Source organism: Fukomys damarensis, unplaced genomic scaffold (assembly GCF_012274545.1).
Source record: "Fukomys damarensis isolate Sample0158 unplaced genomic scaffold, DMR_v1.0_HiC HiC_scaffold_2, whole genome shotgun sequence".
In the NCBI taxonomy this organism is placed as follows: domain Eukaryota; kingdom Metazoa; phylum Chordata; class Mammalia; order Rodentia; family Bathyergidae; genus Fukomys; species Fukomys damarensis.
Window position 1 is genome coordinate 21,609,522 of NW_022900914.1, and position 14,787 is coordinate 21,624,308.

The 14,787-nt window shown below is 38.1% G+C and overlaps 1 protein-coding gene and 1 pseudogene across 2 annotated transcripts in view; one reads left to right on the plus strand and one right to left on the minus strand.

Annotated features, from left to right (window-relative positions):
- The window catches only part of Eml4 (EMAP like 4), a 157,980-nt gene that overhangs the window by 32,074 nt on the left and 111,119 nt on the right, over positions 1-14,787 (plus strand). The gene's annotated exons all lie outside the window — the stretch shown is intronic.
- Positions 4,755-11,177, minus strand: LOC104848803 (annotated as a pseudogene).

Consider the following 14,787-nt stretch of genomic DNA (forward strand, 5'->3'; position numbering starts at 1 on the left):
TGTCTCCCTCTCCCTCTCCCTCTCTCTCTTTCTCTCGTCTATATCTAGCCTGCTCTCTGTGTGTGTGTGGGTCTGTCTAGCCTGTTCCCTGTCTGTGACTGTTGAGGCTGTCTCTTACCTAGTCACTGTGCACTGTGTGAGGGTTACATTGGGAACCGAAGTGAAGTTCTTTTCTCTCCCTCTCTCTCTTTCTCTCGTCTATATCTAGCCTGCTCTCTGTGTGTGTGTGGGTCTGTCTAGCCTGTTCCCTGTCTGTGACTGTTGAGGCTGTCTCTTACCTAGTCACTGTGCACTGTGTGAGGGTTACATTGGGAACCCTGAAGTGAAGTTCTTTTGTAGCTTTTCTGAGTCTCAGTCTTAAAGAATCAACCCCTTCCCAAAATGGCACCCAGTTAAACAAACACTCTGCCTGATATGGTAGGGAATTATTTGAAGTAGACAATACTGAGTCAAAAAACAAAATTATAATTTAGTTTAGTGACAATTTTAATTTAGATTCTAGAATGGCGAAATTTCATTCTGGAAAGAATAATTGTTTTTGTGGACTGAGCAGAAGGAACTGGTTTTGTAGATAGAGAAGGGCTGAAAAGAACTAGTTTTGTTGTTGTTGTTTTTGAAATTGGATTGTCCAGGCTGGCCCGTCACTCACTGTGTATCCAGGCTAGCTTTGAACTCTTCATCCTCCTGCCTCACCCTCCCAAACCACTGGGATTACAAGTGGCACACAGCTGAAAAAGACATTTTGAAACAGCAAAAGCTATTTTCTGTCCCACCTCTGTCACTAGTGTAATAGGAGATATGTAGTAAGATTTAAATTAACAGGATTCACTTATAAATCAGGCACTGATACATAATAACTCTGAAATGTTATCCCTGTTTTACAAATGAAAAATGCTGAGAGAACTTCTGAGTGGAGTAAGTAGGGTTTGCACTTCAAAGTCTGCTATTTAGTGAATGAATTTTGCTTAGGAATAGTGCTCCCTATTTAGTGTTCTGAATCGCTTTCCTATTTTCCAAACAATTTATAATTGACAGAAAAATATATCACCAGAATAGCTTTAAGGAGGCCCCTGAACTATGTTATGAACTTTTTACAGTTGTAGTAAGGTCAGGTTTATTCCTTCTAGTTCCAGAATGAATTTGACTTTTGATTTTTGACTTTTTAAAGGTGCCATTAACATTTGAAAAAAAAAATCAGTGAAAGTAAATATTTTTAATACCTGAAGTTGACAGACTTCCCATATACCCTAAGGGAAATTAAGGAATTTGAAAAACAACAGATAAGATAAAGATACATTCCTAAGACTTGTTTTTGAAATCAGTTTTATTGAGCTATGCTTTACTTACAGTAAAATGTACTAATTTGGGGAATACATTGGATCTTGAAAAAATTATATAGCTTTATATCCATATCAGTCAAGTTACAGAACTTGTCCATTACCCTAAAATATTCCCTCCTCTCTTTATGTGGTCAGTGCTTTCTTTCCACCCTGCCTGATTCCTGGGAACCACTGGTATGCCTTCCACTGTATGTTTTGTTTTGTTTTGTTTTAGATAATTTATTGTTAAATGGAGACGTCACAAAGCAAAATGGAATGGGACAAATGTCAAGATAAATTTAAAACATAGTTTTGTTCAATATTATTCTGGATTTTCTAAGGTTAGAAACAAGAAAAATGTCAAAGGAAAAGATACACATTCAAATTAAAAAGTATTTGTAAAAGTCAGTGATTTGAAAAGAAACAGTTTTTCTCTGAAAATACAAATCATCCTTATTACATGAAAGGCATAGTTTAAGAGACCAAGAGGGAAAAAAAAAAACCTTTTAAATTAACAAATAAACTATCTCTCACACATAAGTGGGAGTGTTTGTTTTGAATCAATGAGTTTTCAAATTCACCACTTCTACCCTGTAAACTAATGTGAATTCATTATCGTCTGAGGACTTCTCATCCTCATGGAGTGTCCCATTACTCCACATCTTCCGTTTCCACAGCTCTCAGCAAAGCAGGTTTGGAGAAAAAGAGATGATTAGAAAGAACTGTAGTGGGTTCCCTAGCGAATAACCTGCGTCTCCATTTGTGTGACACATCCACCATCACCCACTTCTACTTACTTTACTGATCAGGTTTTTTCCACACCTAAAATGATTTGACTGAACAATTTGCCTGAATTTTAACATAATCCCTATAAGACAAAAATTCAAAACAAAACAAAACCGCCAAAACTCCCAAGGACAACTTGAATGCTACTGTGCTTGAAGAGCACATTCTCCTGCCACTCATCCAAGTGCTCCTCTCCACTAGGACAGAGCAACGAATGCCTCTGGAATTCTCCTAATGTGATTTTGTTTTGTTTTGTTTTGTTTTGTTTTTTGAGACAGGGTCTCACTATGTAGTTGAGACTGACCTGGAATTCACTATGTAGCCCAGGCTGGTCTCGAACTCACAGCGATTCTCCTGCCTCAGCCTAGCAAGTGCTGGAATTACAGGCATGCACCACCACGCCTGGCTTCTCCTAATGTGATTTTAAAATTACATTTACCACTTAATGGCAACATTAGGAACTCATATAGAAAAATCCACTTTTACTATTATACCTTGTGCAGTTTGATCTTCCAAAGGCACTTGTTGCTCTGTCCATGACCCAGGAGATATCAGGGTCCCAGGGCATCCCCCTTGCTGGGTGCCTGCTGAGATGCACCCTGCCAAACCCAGCTACATACAAAGAGACGTGTCCTGTTAGGAACACAACACTGTTGTCTCCAGATGGCACCAGACAAGGTGGCTCTCCAGGCCCCCAGTGACTCTACAAGAGAGCCATTATGATCACACCTGCTTTCATCATCACAAAAGCCCCTGCTATGGCTCCAGAGGACCCAGAAAGCTTTCAATTCTGATTTCAGGGCAGTTGGAAGCCATCACAGAAACCTGGATAAAGCAAGAGTCTGGACTTACAGCCCTCTGTAATCCACTTGACATCATTTAGATGTATTCAAAGGAAATATATACAGCTTGTTCTTTCCTACATTGGAAAAAAGTCCACCTGCCACTTCGTTTACCCAAGCACCACAGGGTTGGCAGGAGGTCCTAAGAAGCAAGGGCTGGGGCTGGGGCTAGTAGGAGGTGTTAAGCAGGGAGCGCCCTGGTCCACACCTGCCCAGCAGCAATGCATCTATCGCTGCTGCCACTAGTTCAGCTGCACTCAAAACAGTTGCCTCAGGAACATCTTCAGTTCACATCCAGTGCCACAACGGTCACAAAAGAAATGTCCACCACTGCTGTAGTGGCCAAGTTGTGGTGGCTGAATTCATACCATTATTCCCTATTCTGAACTCAGTCTAATTTGGGGGAGGGGGTGGAAAGAAGAATCCTTGATTTTTAGACTTGGATTAGATCCAGTTCTTACATAATTTTAACACTGCCAAAGTCCTAACAATGAATCCATCCAGATACTTTATCATGATGACTGGAGCACCAGAAATATGTACATTCCCTCTTTCCGAGGGCAGTGGGTCTTAGGTATGACTGTCCAGAGTGGAAACCTCCCTAACAGGAGTCTCAGAAAGTATTTTTCCAAGGCATTCTTTTTTTTTTTTTTTTTTTTTTTTTTTGTACCAGGGATCAAACTCTGGCCCTTGTGCTTGCAAGGCAGGAGGCAGAACCACTGAGCTAAGTCCCCGGCCCTCCAAGGCTTTCTTTTAAAATGCCATTTCTGGCTGGGCTTGGTGCCACACGCCTATAATCTGAGCACTCAGGAGGCTGAGGCAGGAGGATCGCTGTGAGTTCAAGACCAGCCTGGGCTACATAGTGAGTTCCAGGTCAGTCTCAACTACATAGTGAGACCCTGTCTCAAAAAAAGAAAAATAATAATAAATAAAATGTCGTTTCTTTCAAAAGAGCCCTCTGCTACATTCTGCCTCGTGAAAAACTAAAGTACTTTGAAAACCCAAAATACCTATCAAGAGTTATACAAGCCTACAGAGACATTAATCAGATGCCAAATGTGCAAGGGCTGAGCCAGAGCCTGCGCCTGGAACCCACCTGCTGGGGAGCAGACGGAAGCCAACTGCTCCCAAACAGGGCCATAGGTCCACCTGACCAGCTGAAGCAGGCAGCAACATAGGGAGCCTTTTTTTTCGCCCAAAGGCATCTTGTGTTGTGGTTTGGGGTTTTTTGCTGTCATGAAAAAGATCTAGAGAATTTCAAGAGTTTTAGTTAACAGGAAATACAAATGGAAGTAGAAATGAAAATGGAATGGAACTCAACTCTCCACAGATTGAACACATATGGGTGTCACAATTTACTGTCTTAGGTCTACTCTTGTAGCATTGAAGACTTCTGTGGCTTAAATTTCTTACAACCCACTTTTCCTACCGCTAGGACTTTTTCACGCATTCTTCACACAGGATGAGTGAAGAGAGCACATGCACTGCGTCCTCCCTCATCCCATTCTCCATTTGTTGCCATTCTCCTTTTGTTTTCTTTCTGTCATCTTTTTGTTTTCTTGTCAAATGGAGACTTTGGGGGAAATTCTGCAGCAGCAAACCAGGAAAAATACTCCCTTTGAAGATAATTTGAAAATTGAAAAAAACAAGTATCTCAATAGTTATAAGATGCAGTGATTTTTACCCCCAAATTGGCCTTAGAAGCATCTCCAGGTTAGGCTCCTTTAGGGCTGGAATGGGCCTACATGGGTGGTCTGGGGACCAGGACAGAACCAACAGCAGTGCAACGCCAACCAGCCCAGGCAAGTCAGCATCCATCTGAGAAGCAGTCGCTATCCAGGAACTTGGTGGCCTCAAGCACCACGCTGGACAAAAACCTCCTCAGCATCTTGTGGCATTTGTAATCCAGGGTGGTGGTATAGACAGTCTTGGGTACTTGGGGTAGATCACGGTGGTGCTGATGAAGCGCGGGCTTGTGGTGGGGCTCAAAGCACACCTCAGCTTTGTAGTTGTGCCATGTGTAGTTAGGGATGCTGATGACCGTCTGGCTGCAAGAGGCCACTGCCAGGCCCAGGGGCAGCTGCACAGCATCGGTGGAGTGGCACTCAGAGTCATACTTTACTGAAGAAGTGTACCTTACTTCTTTCGGGGGTAAGGGGTCCAACGCCACTCCTCCAAAGGACAGGAGGCAAACTCTTGGTGAGCAGCCGGCAGCCAGGGTGTTGGGGAGAGATGCTGGGTTCAAGACCGCAGAGGTCACTGCCCAGTCGAGCTCCAGCAGCCATGGAGCGGAACGTGGTCCCAGCCGCTGGCCTATTCTATTTTTCCTTCAGTTTCGTATGACTAGAATCTTAAAATCTATATTTTTCTTGTGTGTTTTTTACTGAGTTTATTGTTTAGGGATTCGTCCATGTTGTGTTTCAGTAGTTTTATTCCTTTTTATTGCTAAACATTTCATTTCGTGAATATACCACAGTTTATCCATTCACCAGATGTTGGACATTTCAGTTGTTACAAGATTTTAGTTACTATGAGTAAAGCTGCTGTGAACACTGTAGTACATAGTTCCCTCAGCTTCTAGCGACTAGTAATCTTTTTTGTTGTCTCTATGAATTTTTCTAGTGCTAGTTTTTTTTTTAATTCTTACTTTTTAAAGTATATATTAGTGCTTATTAACTTTACAAAATACTGGGTTTTATTGTGGCATTTTCATATGTGTATAGAACATATTTTTTTACCTCATCCATTATCCCCCCATTCTTCTCTGCTTCTCACCTCTTTCGTCTTGTCTGATAGTCTCCGCTGTCTTTTCATCTTTTTTCCTTCTAGATTCCACATATTAGAGAAACATGTTGTAGCATGTACTTACCTTTCTGAGTTTAGCTTATTTTATTTAACATGATGATCCATTCTTCTGTAAATGACATGACTTTGTGCCCTCCTTGTGTATAGATACCACAGTTTTCTTTATCTGTTTATCCACTGATGGGCACTTAGGCTGATTCCATATGTTGGCTCCTGTGAATTGAGCTATAGTAAACAAGGCTATGTAGGAATCTCTATAGTATAGGGACTTTAATTTCTTCAAGTGTATTCCATGGAATGGTATAACTGGATCATACAGAGTTCTATTTTTAGGAAATAGAACTTGTTTTGAAAAGGAAACTTGTTTTGAAAGTGTTTTTTTTAAAAAAACAGGCTTCCAATAGAAGTCCTTACACATTTTCTCCCAGTCTGAATTGTCTTTTCATTATTAACAGTAACTGTAGAAAAGTGAAAGTTTTTTATTTAGATGAAATCTATTTTATCAGTTTATTTTGAGAAAGTTCAGCTTAATTTTTTCTTTTGTAGTTTATGCTTTTAAACATCCTAAATGAGGAATTTTTACCTAACCCCCATTCACAAAGATTCTGAACCTGTGTAGTTTTCTTATGAAGGGTTATAGTTTTAGCTCTTTGTCTGTGATACCTTGATATTTTTCTATATGATATAAAGTAAGGGTCAAGGTTCGTTTATTTGTAGATGGATATACCTTTGCCCCACCACCATTTGTTAAAAAAGATAAGGTTTTCCCTGTTGAATTGCCTTGATACCTTTGCTCAGTCAATAGACCACATATGTGTGCATATTTTGGACTCCATATTCTGTTCTCTTGACCTCTGTTTACTATTAAGCAAATAATCATACTGTCTTAATTACTGCAGATGTATAGTAAAGATTTCAGTTTACTATATTTGAAAAATAATTTAGAGGAAGAAAATTGTATTTCAAGCTTTGTAAACTGATGGAAAATGATATGTTTCAAGTACTGTTATTCATCTTAATCTAGAGTTTGCTTTTACAATTACTTTCAAGAACATGACCTCCTTTGATTCACTAACATTGTTAGGAATTAGAGCAGGCTCTAATAGCGCCCCTCCCCTTGAGATATAGTCTGACTATGTAGCACAGGCTAGCCTTGAACTCACTATGTATCCCAGGCTGGCTTCAAACTCGTGGCAATCCTCCTGCCTCAATTTCCTGAGTACTGGTATTACAGGCATGTACCACCACACTCGGTTTAATGGCCATATTTTATAAATGAGGAATGGTAAGTTTTCAAGCGCTAGTTTGAGATCATACAGTTAAGTGTGATAAAATGTTTTTACCATGTTACACTTTTTTCATTTGTTACTGTTTCTCGTGTTGAATATAGACAGTTTTATGGGTAATTCAATCACTAAATTTTATTTAATTAAAGTATAGGAGGCCAGAGAATGTACCTTAGAGGTAGAACACTTTTCTCCCAGCACCATCCTCCCCCAAAAGCTATATAAGAATAGTTCATTTATTTTCTTGGCCATGAACATCCCATAATACATTCAGGCAGGCACAGTGCCCCGAACTACATCCTCAGCCCTTACATAACATGTTCAGAAGTCAGAATTGGGTGGTGGTGGTTTAGAACCAGAATAGGTGCTCGTAGTTTCATTTTAAATTTAGAAACATAAGCTTAAATATCACACGGTTTCTCTTTTTTAGTATATGTGCTGCCAGTGCGAGCACACACATGCTTTCTCTTACATGAGAAACTCAGAGTAAAAATAAAGAACAAAGTAAAAAATAATAAGGAAGTAAATCTTTCTCAAAGCAGGAGGGATCAATAGATGCAGGGAGGGAGGAAAAGGATAGGGAATGAGAAAAGGAATTGGGATGGTTAGGTACACATACCAACTCCAAACACGGAATGTAAACATTGTGTACTACAAACATGTACCAAAAAAAGGAAAAGACGAGGATCAAGAGATGGGGGCGGGGGGATGGGGAAGGGAAAGGTAATGAAAAAGGAATTAAAAGTTGTGTCATGTACATGTACCAGCTACCTGTAAGAAATATAAACATTATGTACTGTACACATATTAAACTAAAATAAAATAATTATAAATGCAGTAACAAGAAAGCAATATATATTTCTTGAAAATGTTGATTTAAGTGTTGAAAATATTCTTGCCAAAATGAGAAAAAGAACAGTAGAATTTAAGCTTTAGATTAAATATGTGACTTACTTATATTCTCTTCTGTTATCAAACCTTCTTTCTATTCCTTATAACCTGAAGTCTTCTGTGCCCCAGTTTTTCCCATACCCCCACAACATCAGTCATGGTTAGGAGGGTTTTGTAGGAGTAGTATTAAAAGTTAATAGTGACTGGGGTTTGGGTAGTAGTGGTGAAAGAAAGGTGGGATTTGGAATATATTTTGAAGGGCTTATAGATGTTTTTGATGGATGAAGAAAAGAAGTTGATCATGGATGACATCATACTCTTTAGCCTGAGCAAATTAGTGGTTCTGTTTTCTGATGTGGGGAAAGCTTCAGTGTCTTAGAAAGGGCTAGTCAGTGGATGAAGGGAAATCTGTTAGATGCTGTCATAGCGTTTTTACAAGTTTTTTTTCTTTTTAAAGTTTTGTTTTTATAGAAAGATATAGAAATACCTTATTTCAGACATTGAGATGGTAGAGACAAAATCAAATTACTTACAGTCCTGCCTTTTTATTTTTTAGTTTTTTGAGACAGGGTTGCACTTTGTAGTTGAGACTGACCTGGAACTCACTGTGTAGCCCAGGCTGGTCTCAAACTCACAGCCATCCTCCTGCCTCAGCCTCCTGAGTGCTGGGATTACAGGTATGCACTACCACGCCTGGCTATTCCTTTTTGGGTACCGGGGATTGAACTCTGGTCCTTGAGCCTGCAAGGCAGGCCACCGAACCACTGAGCTAAATCCCCGGCCTTATTCCTGCCTTTTGACATGGTCGTGTTGAGTGTTTTGGTATGTATCTTTATAGTTTTATTTAGGGGTTGACAAACTTTCTGTAAAGGTATCTAATTCTTTTAAAATGAAAGCATCATAGAAAATATATAAGCAAATAAATATTGCAATAAAACTTCATTTATGGACACTGAAATTTGAACTTATATAATTTTTACATGTTGTAGCTGATTTTTTTCCATAAGCCTTTAAAAATATAAAAACTATTCTTATCTCACATCTCATACAAAACCAACTATCCAGCAACAGTTTGCTCACTTCTGGTTTTGTGTATTTTTCTTATGGTTGCATTCATATGTCACTTTGATGTGCATTGTTCTTGTTTGTTTGCTTTGGTACTGGGGATCAAACTTAGGTCTTTGCACTTTTGAGGCAGGCAGAGGCACCACTGAGCTAAATCCCTAACCCTGATGTGCATTGTTTTAATTGGAAACCAGACACTTAACACTTGCTGAAAATAAGCCATGATAGTTTACAAAGTGCCTTTATATTCTTGTTTGTTTTTTGGTACCAGAGATCCAACTCAGGACTTTGGCTTGCAAGGAAGGGTGTGGCGTCACTGAACTAAATCCCCAGCTGATTCTTTTAAGTCAATCTTGATTACTTTTTTTTTTTTTTTCTGGGACAAAATACCTCTCACAAATTAAAGGAGAAATGATTTATTTCAGCTCACAGTTTGCAGAAGTTTTAGTCCATGGTTAGCTGGCTCCAAGGTGGGGGCATCAGGCCAGAAGAGAAACCGCACATGGCAGGGTAAGCAGGAGGCAGAAAAGCAGCAGCATGGAAACCTCCCTTTCCCTTTTATCCCATCCAGGATATAAGCCTTTTGGGTGGTGCCACCTACACCTAGGGTGGGCCTTTCCATTATCACACCCATAAATGTGCCAAGCCAATCAGTGGACTAATGTGATTATCACATCTTTAATCCATATTCACACACCCTTAATCCATATTCATACACCTTGGATCCAGTCACCTCTGAAAATGAGCACACAAGGCTTTGGGGGGATATCTAGATACAAGCCATAAAACAACTCTTATTGTGATTGAGAAGTGTGAGTCATGCTTAAAATGAAACATACATTGTATACATAATTGAGATTAGGCTATACATTATCACTGGAACTTTCTGCCACCTCCCTCTGTTACTTTTTATCTGTAAGCTTTATCCTTTGAAATAACCTTTCTCCAGCACCTGGGATCATGACTACCAGTAGTTTCTGAAGCACAAACTCAACTTTTCCTTTCAACTTCAGTTTGAAAGGTTCTAGGGCAGAACTTTGGTTCTGTGTACATCAAATTTTCATGCCACACCATTAATCATTATAATATTGAAAGGACAGGTTCATGTAGGATAACATTTTTTATTTAAAGCCAATATTTAGAATAATAGGGTAGGGGAGTGAATCATCTCTTAAATGAAAAGAAAAGTAGCACATAGATGGTCACCCAGGGAATTTTGAGTTGTTTAGCCATCCCAAATTGTGTTTGTTGACAGTCATTTAATTTGAATAATTTTATACTCTTCATTTACCTATCTTTGAGTATTACACTCAGTTCTCTTTTTTAATTGCCACTTTGTGTGTGTGTGTGTGTGTGTGTGTTGTGTGTGTGAAGGGCTTTTGTTTTAATATGTCTGAAAATACATCTACAAAGATTGAGACATGAGGAAGCATTGATTCAACACTAATAAAATCTACAAGAAATCGGATTTTGGGAAGGTGAAAAAAATTACCTAAAAATTTTTAAAACCTCAAATCTGCAACAAAAATCAACTGATAAAATCTCTATTAACACTAACAGTCTTCATAAGACTCCTTGTGTGACTTTTATTAAACTAGAGAGCCTCAACCAGTTGCTATAGAGCTAGCTCCTCATATGCAAAACAGAAATAAGAGGATTCCCCTAGTTGGTCCCCATGTTGGTAAGTTTCTTCCCCACTCCCAGCTTCTTAATGAAGCAGGCCTGCATCCACAACCTGGAAGAGGATACCAGTTATCCCACAGGCGTCTGTTTTGTAGCACCACCCCTAGTATTTCTTCTGTGTGTCAGATTTTCAGCTGTGTTCTAGGAACCACTTACCAGACAGCCATTAGATTGTGGGCTAGCTTTTCTGCAGTCTCTGGAGTGATAGGTTTCTGCTTGTTCTTGGCAAGATTCTCAGTAATAGAGGGATCATCTCTGAGATCAATTTGGGTTCCAACAAGCAAGAAAGGAATCTTTGGACAGTGGTGAGTCATCTCAGGCACCCACTTTTCTTTCACATTTTCAAGTGAGGATGGAGAGACCACTGAAAAACAGACTAGAAATATATGTGTTTGTAGATAACTCAATGGTCGTAATCCTTCATAATCCTCTTGTCCTTCAGTATCAAAAAGCCCAAGAGTATATGGCTCTCCATCAGTCATAACTAACTGTGACTGCATAGTTGTCAAAAACAGATGGTACATATTCAGATGGGAATTTGTTGTATAAAATTATCAGGAGACATGTTTTAACCAACAGCGCTATCACCCACAACAATGCACTTACTTGTCTGCATTGAGGATATAGTTTAAATATTTCAAATTTGATGTTAGCCTCAGCTTATCTGCCAGGGTGTTGGCAGCAGTCTTCATTGTCACTTTTATCACCAGTTACATTTCAAAATTTCTAAGTTTGGGGCCAGGGATTTTTGGCTCAGTGGTTCCTCAACTTGCCTCACAAGTGCAAGGTCCCAAGTTTGATCCCCGGTACCAAAAAATAAATTTTAAAAATTCCAAGTTTTAAGTGTCATTTTTCTCAATCTGCTTCTTTTTTTTTTTTTTTTTTTTTTTTTTTTTTTTTTTGGTACTGGGAATCAAACTCAGGACCTTGGCTTGCTAGGCAGGCAGGGTGCCACTGAGCTACAACCCAGCCCTGAATCTGATTCTTATACGTTAGTGAAAATTATTCTTTTTTCTTCCCTTCTTTCCCTTTTTCTTTGTTATGAGTCAAGGTCTTGTTGTGTAGCCCAGGCTAGCCTCAGACTCTCTATGTAGTCCAGGTTGACCTCGAACTTGGGATTCTCCTGCCTCAGTCTACCCGTTCTCTTTTCCTTTTAAAGTCTAGATCAGTGGTGGTGAAGCTATGGCAGGCATGCCTCAGTGAGCTGTTTGTATCATTGAAAGCTCTAAAAGGTTTGCCATTACTGGTCTAGATCCTAAATACTGGAGCATTTTATGGCAGAGGTCTTGGTCATTTTTTTTTAATCTGTCATTTTTATATCAACATTAAGGTAGATGAAAAGTAGGTGAGGAATATTTGAAAACTGGGCATAAAATGTAAGTTGCAAAAGTAACTGATTTCTAGAATTCAAAAACTCAGAAAGGCTGTGAGAAATGAAGTAGTTGCTTCTGTCTCTTAGTCATCAGAATACAGTAATTGATTCAACTAACATTTTCTTTCAGGGTTTTGAATTCTGGAGGAGCAATAGTTGATATTCAGCAGTCATAAAACTGCAGGATCAATGATGGTAGAGCTTATGAGCTTGGAAGATATAGGAATTAATATATTTGGCTGATTGGCTAAACATTTGTCTTTAGCTCAGCATAATGTGCTGCATGGTAAATAGTATATAATGTGCATATGCTTTATTCTACCAAAGGGAAATTAATAAAAGAAGGCTTTGTAGTGGAGAATAAAAGAAGAAAAACATTTATAATTATGTCTACTATGTGATTGTTTATTTAGACTGACTGGAAAAATTTCTTAGGAAAGAAATTGCTTTTGCAATTTTATTTCTTGTGGCCAAATCTAATCTAATGCTATAATGACAACTAAAATGATTTAAAGTCCAAATTCTGGCCTTTTCTTTTCTGAGATTTCTTAAAGGGACAATACATTTTGTCTTACAGTTTTCATTTTTGTTATTTGTTCAGCCATTATATTCATTCTTATTTTTAAATGTGTTGACATTATTTTATTGTCAGATGGTTGTAAAATTTCCCTTCTACCATTCTTAGTACTAGTGAGTCCTTTTAAATAAGATTAGACAAAGTATATTTGTATATTTCAAATTTGTTTTTCATTTCGGTTTTTTTCCCACTAGGTTTTTATGTTTTTATTGTTGACTTGTTGAATTTAGGTACTAAAGATGCAAATCCTTTTGACGGTTATACATACTGTCACTCTTTTTCTTCCAAATTGTCACTTGCTTAGCTATCTTTTGATTGAGTAGGGATTTAAAATTTTGATGTCTTTTTTTTCTTTTTTCTTAGAATGGCTAATCAAACTCAGGACCTTGCGCTTGTCAGGCAGGCGAGGCACCACTGAGCTAAATCCCCAGTCCAATTTTGATGTAGCTTTAAATTATCATTTGTTCCTTAAGCCTGGTAGTATTTTTACTTTTGCTTTTATTGACCATCTATAGAAACGATCTCTGAAAGTGTAGCCTCACTTTTACTTTTAGATCTGTGACCTACTTCAGATTATGTGGTATATTATAAGTGTTAAAGTTCATTTTTTGTTCATCAGTAAAATCCTTACATATAGTAATTAATAACACTTTGTTAAAGAGTTATTTCCCAGTTCATTTTTGAGTATTGCAGTGTATAGTTACTAGTTTTTTTCTGAGTAGTTACAACTTATCAATGGTTTCCAACTTGTACAGGGTTAGATAGTTTATTGATTGCAAAAACTGCTTTTGATGCTAGAATTAGGGATCATGATTATTCTGGACACCGTTAACCTGGCTTTGTAGCCATGGAATATATCCCTTGTAAACCTGCTTTAGTATCATTGCTCTAAAATAAAGTACAGGCTAACTCCATTGTGCTCATGGATAAAACATCAAGCATATACCCTACATGATAATTGTGTATGAAAGACAGTATATTATTGACATTTTAAGAATATAGTATGCATAGTAATATAGTACCTAGTTCAGTATGCTTGGTATGCTAAAAAAAAAACATTAATTTTTATTAACAGTAGGAAATAATTTTCCAGAGTTCTGTATTGAGTGGAAAATGCAAACCTGGCACTATAAAGTCCATTTATGTATGTGATACATATAAGCATTGAAGAAAGGAAAATTTTAAACACATATGCTTGTCCAATGTATAGACATATTAAATAAACCTAGTAATTGGCATACATTTCTGAGATCCTAGCATTAAACACGCGCTCTCTCTTAACCTGGATTTTAATTATATTGTTCTGTTAGGATTTGTGCCAGTATTTGGTTAATCATTATCTTGCTGATTATGTTTGGTCCAAGATGACTCATTTTTCAAGGAGCTTTATTGCAACATAACATATTTACTACAGGAAGCCTGGACGGAAATGGAGCATCAGGTTATTGTAGATCTTTTTTCCTCCAGTCTTATTATACCAAATGTTAATCATTAACGAGTGAATTCATATATCATTTGTTAACAAATTTAGATAAGAATATTTACCTTGCAAGATCAGGATTAAAAGAATATGTGAAAGACTGTTTACCACTTAATATGTACTTAATTCAGTGTATTGTTATGAGCTTCAGACAAATAGTAGATGCAGCATAAACCAAATGTCATCATCTCATTCTAAAATTTAGACTTTAGTAATAGCAGAATTGAAGAACACAGTGCAAGTCTAAGAACTAGCTGAGAGTCTGGTACAATCACTAACAGATCTAAACTGAAATTTGCTTATGAGTCTGCCATGCCTACTCTAAAATACATGTAATCAGGCAGCAAGTGAGAAGATTACAAACCTGCCTTCTGAAGCTAGTTATCAGCCTAACAAAGAGACCAGGGAAGAGGTTGAGTAAGAGAGAGATGACCCCATTTGATGTGCAGTCTTTTCATTTCTTCTTGTTAAAAATAAGATCCAAAGGAAACTTTGAAGACGGACTTAAGAAATAAATTAGTACCCCCCTTTCCCTTCCCCCTACCACTTAAGGGATGCATGAGTTTGTGGAATAGAAACTAGAAGAGTTTATTACCTAATACAGTAACCACGCCTTCTTCTACCCCCCCCACTGAGAGAACTGTGTGTGTGTGTGTGTGTGTGTGTGTGTGTGTGTGTGTG